Consider the following 5,894-nt stretch of genomic DNA (forward strand, 5'->3'; position numbering starts at 1 on the left):
AAATGCTGTGCCAACTATATTTCCTAACACACTATCCTACTGTTCTAAAACTATTCCTAAAGTAAAACGTCTTGCTGATATAGAAGACGAACATTTGGATCAGGCTATTCAAGAAAGTATTGAATCAAATAAACAATATACTGAACGTGATTCAATAAACGATATAAATGGCATTCTTTCATTTCTAAATTCACGGCAAATACATTCCAGTAAATTGCCAGTAATTAAGGATGGGGGAAAGATTCATATTTGTCTACTGGGTATCAAAATAGGAATAGATAAATCTGATCAGATGCACTCATATTATTCCTTTCAGAGGAAATCATTGAAGTGGTGGAAAAAGTTATTTTTTCACCTCTTTGATCTTGCACTTGTGAATGCGCATATTTTGCATCGCAAAAAAAAGTGTAAAGTAATTGACACTTCACAAGCTCATCGCAAAAGTTGCAGAGAGTCTTGTTACGAGTGTAGGGATGGAAATGACAATACAATCACGTTTAAGTACTGGTGGTACACTTGTTGGAAGAGACCATTTTCCTCACAGGATCCTTGGTACAGAATCGAAATAAAAAGGTCATGCTCAGCGTACGTGCAAAGTTCGCTCAGACAGAGGCAAGCATCACAATGGGCAAGGCTACACAGAAGTACACGACTATCTTCTGTGCGAGATGCGATGTGGGACTTTGCATCGGAAATTGCTTCGAAACCTACCATATAAGAGTGAACTACTGGCAGTAGCACTGAAAAGAAACTAATGCTAAGATAACTGAATGTGAAAGAGTGCAATATTTAGTGTCAAAAGTGTGTTTTATACGTATATAATTAGTGTGAATTATCTACGGAATCTTGGAATAATGCGCCAAAATCTGCAACAACAAGACACTCTCAGGAGTAAGTACCAATATAACTATCATACACAGAAGTAGATATGTTTATTTAATATCTGTTAAAATTTCATAGTTTTATCACTAAAGTTATTTTTTTTTCGAACCCTTAAAACTTTCCGGCACATGGTAACGGGGGTATTTAAATGGCTCTGAGCTCAAAGTGTTAAGCAATAGCAGACTACAAATGGCCTACTGATACAGAGATTCTAGAGGTGATTGACCTATGACCTGTGAGTTAATGCTTCTTTAAATACGCTTGAAAAAACATTAACCTCTCTCATTACAAATGAGGAACCCATCCAGAGAAACAACCAAAGCCAAGTGGACGGAGGAAGATCTTCAGAAGGCCAAGGATGCCAGAGTGAGAGGACTGTCAATAAGAGAATTTAACATTCCAATAACTACATTATACGACAGATTGAAGTCCGGCAATGCAGAGGGTCCAAAAATGGGGAGGAAATGTGTTTTTTCCAAAGAGCAGGAGGAAGAAATGGCGTATCACGTTATTTTAATGACTAAGGCATTTTGTGGCGTGTCAGCGAAAACGCATTGTTTGAATTTGGGGAGAAAAACAAAATCCCCACAAGTTTTCACGAGAAAAACTGGAGTCAGATGAAGATTGGTTACATGGATTTAAAAAAAAAAAAATCCACTTATAAGTGTTCAAACACCAGAGGCCACAAGCTTAAACCGAATTATAGGCTTCAATAAGCCTGCAGTAGACAGATTTTTTTCTAATTTGTCCAATCTAATGGATGCCCATAATTTCCCACCTTCACGAATATTTAATATGGATGAAAGTACGATAACGGCAAAGACTCTTAGAAGTCACTGGAATTCCACAAAATAATGATGGTGGAAGTTATGTCTATATTGCTGACATTTCACAAATTCTAAAACCAGCAACAGAAAAAGACAAGATCGAAGACGGAAACAACAGTCTGAGCATTTAACATCAACAACAATGAAAGAGAAGCTTGAAGAAAAAGAAAGGAAGAGGAAATTGACTGCACAGAAATCGTCAGAACTCGTGGCCTCAGAAAAAGTGAAACTCCGTGCAAGCAACATGAAAAAAATGAAAAGAACCAACCTTGTCACAAGTAAACCTTCCTGCAGTAAGAATCTGGTAACAATATTTTCCGAAGATGAGGATTCTGACGAAACTGAAAATGAAAATATCGATCTACGTGGATATAGTGATGACGATGTCGATACTGTTGCCTTCAGTGATTTAGAGACTGAATCTGAAATCTTTCCCAAGAAGTGTGTTGTGTTTGTGGGGAAGTAGGGAGAAACAAAGCACTCTGGTATAAATGTTCCAACAAAAGTTGTAAATACTGGACCCAAAAAGACTGCAGTTCGCGGGACAACTAGTTAAAACCATATTTATGGGACTTTTGCTCAAAATAAAAAATCGAAATAGCAACTCTCATTCTCTTTTTTGCCTAAATAGGAACACACAGCCTGTACATTCAATTACTATTCATGATGCTTATATTTTAGATTACACAATTAATAAAATAATTCTTAATTTCATTTATTCTTGATTTCTTTTTTGAATGTGGTTATATTTTACGTTTACAATGCATTTTTAGATAAGAAGCAATGGCGAACACACATTCCGGGATTACACCGGTTTGCAGGGGTAATGCTGAACATGCTCGCCATTCTTTTATTAAATTCTACAAACATAATGTATTCTAGATATTGTTGCTATATGGGTTACAAAGAGAAAGCATTCTACTACATATTAACGCTATGGAATTTGTGAAACGTCTCTTAATATTAGCAATTTTTGCATCATGTGCTAATATGCTCGCCAATACCCCGGCCTCTCCTATGCCATGTGCGTAGAAAAAATAAAAGTTATTTGCTCCAAAATAAATGATCTCAAAGAATGTCCTAACTCTAATATCACGAAACAGGGTAGGTTTACGCCTATTTGTTCGTGGCATAGACAATTCCCTTCAAGTGACTGAGGAGTTCTTAGATATAATTGCTCTCAAAACAACTGGGCTACATACATTTAATGCTTTTGTGCCGTCTGTTGATATCACGGGCCACGGCCTCTTTTACCACCAAGCTGGAATGTAATCAATCTGGCATACGCTGTTTCGTTGACAGGTACCACAACTATAATCTTTTCGCCTTTAGAATTAATCTACAGTAAACAATAGTACGTGACTGAAATGAGACTTGATTGGCGGCAGTGTGGCACCACAGATTCTCCTGTACTTTCTGCATCATATTAAACATATCTCGTTACTTATCAAAGTAGGTCTAACCTCACTACTGCTTGCCCAAGTCAAGTCTGCGAGTGGGGATATCGGGATGGATTGTAGAGAAATGTAGAGGCAAAACACAATTATACAAATCTGGCTTTCAGGTAGTAGCTCCCTGTAAAGCAGGTTTGAATAATTTCAAGGAAAAATTGTTCCGGGGCCGGGTATCGATCCCGGGACCCTTCGCTTAGCGCGCGAACGCTCTTCCGACTGAGCTACCCCAGAACTATACACGACACCGTCACAATTTTTATTATTCAAACCTGCTTTACAGGGAGCTACTACCTGAAAGGCAGATTTGTGTAATACATTCGTTACTTGAGGTACGTTAACAGAAAGCCACAATTTAAGTCACACAAGTATTTATGTGCACTCATAGTTGAGTTCTGGCGTCTTGTCAGCTCATTTGAGTCGTGTGGATACAAAGGAAAAATTGTGACGGTGTCGTGTATAGTTCCTGGGGTAGCTCAGTCGGAAGAGCGTTCGCGCGCTAAGCGAAGGGTCCCGGGATCGATACCCGGCCCCGGAACAATTTTTCCTTGAAATTATTCAAAAAACAGTTGCCACATAGGTCATTTGACATCACGTTGAAATCATCAGATTTCAACGTGTGCACATCGTTTAAAACGAGCACAGCAAGACATATAGCCGGTTTCTCCAAGTATTGTTAGAACACTTAACGACTGTTAAACCCTCAACAGTTTGTTAAATACAGTTTTTTATGTCTTCAACACCAGTTTGGCTTAAGGGGATCCGGTACGTCCTATCTCGGCTATGTTAAAATCATTACATATCATGAAGCTTTTCTCAGAAACTGCTAGTAGTAGGCACTTGATTTTTTTACACGTTATTGTTACATATACTGACTTGAATTTAACACAGCCTATTGAAGGAAAAGTGCATAGTACATTAAATAGGATTTTTTTTTGTTCTGGTCCAAAATTTAACTACAATTTTCAATATATATCAGTACATAATTATTTTCATAATTTAGATTTCTTTAAAATCTCATGTTAAATTAGGGACATGGCTTGTGGCAAGGTTCTCTGAAAATTTGAAAGTCCTATGTGTAATAGAAGCTGAGAAAAGTTTCATTTTGTAAGAAAAAGAAACAAACTTACAGAAAAACGTTCGAATAATTCAAAATATTGAACCTTTTATTTTCATTCAAAATATTAAATCTTTTATTATCATATATTGTATACTGTAATATAGAAAAAAAGAATTTGTAATTATTGCAAAATGCTCCCTGTGGCTGTACAGACGAACCCCATCCTAATCCAGAGCCTACGCCGTTCCAAGGTACCGGTCCCATCTCGACCGTGGTCCATTTTCAGCTGGAGCTTATTTTTTTTTTTTTTTTTTTTTTTAGCTTTATATACTTCAGTGAGTTCGTCATAAGTAATAACATCCGTTGTGTTGTTGGAGTTCGTTAATGTAAGAAGCATATTTTTCTGGAACCATGTATTTTTAAAGTGATTAAGTAGAGATTCATTAGGGATAGGGCTTATAACAACATTTTCTTTTATCTCTGAGTTCATTTTCTTTCAAATTTTGAATGTTTTGGGTCTTGGTAATGATACGTCTCTTTCTAATCTTGAAACAAAATCATTCCATTTCTCTCTGTGTTGCTTCCTTGCTTCCCGTTTTGCAATTGTCGCTTTCTTTTATATTCTATTTCATCTTCAAGTTTTTCATTGTAAAAATCAGATATATGCTTCCCGTTTATCATCAATCACCTTTTTGACATCCTCATCCCTTTTTAGTATACCTCTTTTTCTCTTCTGTCTAGAATTTTGTGGCATAGGCCTACGAGTAGTCTCTAGACACATAACTTATCCTTTTCAGTTGGAAATTTGAGAACTGTAACATAACACTCTCAGTCATAGCACTCTGATAATTGCTGGTACACACAGCATTTAGAAGCTTTCTGTAACTAAAAGAATATGTACCGTATATTAAAAGTATTTATTTCAGTCACTGACTTCACAGCATATGTTTAAGGTGTTAAACCTTTGCATTACATGTTTAAAAGACGTATGAACGTTTTCGTTGGACTACGCCAACATCATCAGATACGACGTACATTTCAGCAATATCAATAATCTCTAAATAATATCTACAAATACAATGCATATTTAGTGGCATGCAAAATAAAACATACTAAAAACCAACATGGTTATGATACACACTGACATTCTTGTATGACTGCCCTTATTGTCAATTATTTAAATACACGTATAAGTTGCAAAATATATATGTTTGCAAGTCTTCACACATGGAATAATGAAGTAACATGATGTAAAAGGAATAAGAAATAAAATATAAAACTAAGGTAATTATGTATTATGAATGTGAAGAGTTGCAAATTACAGTATTTGATTACATTTATTGTGTTCATATTTCTGTTTCCCAATAATGCACATATTTCAACCATTCAGAACGTGTGTATCATGGTGTGTGTCTCGTAATTTGTCTTGAATGTTTTCAAATTAATATGGTTGTCTTATAAATGCCAATATATTATAAGTTGGGTTATTTAATGTTGATTAGTAATGTACATTTAATTTGACGATGATGCTGTTCATCCAATCTGGAAATAATTGAAATCAGTAAGTTGATGACCCAACTTTAAACAATTTTTGAAATTTAATTTGTGTACTATGTTAAATGGATGGAAACTTACATGGTAATATATGGTCGATATCCAATACTGTAATCATAA

General features: G+C 35.7%; 1 non-coding gene across 1 annotated transcript; it reads right to left on the minus strand.

Moving 5' to 3' along the window:
* Window positions 1-3,321: 3,321 nt before the first annotated feature.
* On the minus strand, window positions 3,322-3,394 carry TRNAS-GCU (transfer RNA serine (anticodon GCU)). The gene has a single exon. It is a non-coding gene; the product is annotated as a tRNA-Ser (tRNA).
* Between the last annotated feature and the right edge of the window lie 2,500 nt (window positions 3,395-5,894).

This window comes from Periplaneta americana, chromosome 7 (genome assembly GCF_040183065.1).
Source record: "Periplaneta americana isolate PAMFEO1 chromosome 7, P.americana_PAMFEO1_priV1, whole genome shotgun sequence".
Taxonomy (NCBI): Eukaryota; Metazoa; Arthropoda; class Insecta; order Blattodea; family Blattidae; genus Periplaneta; species Periplaneta americana.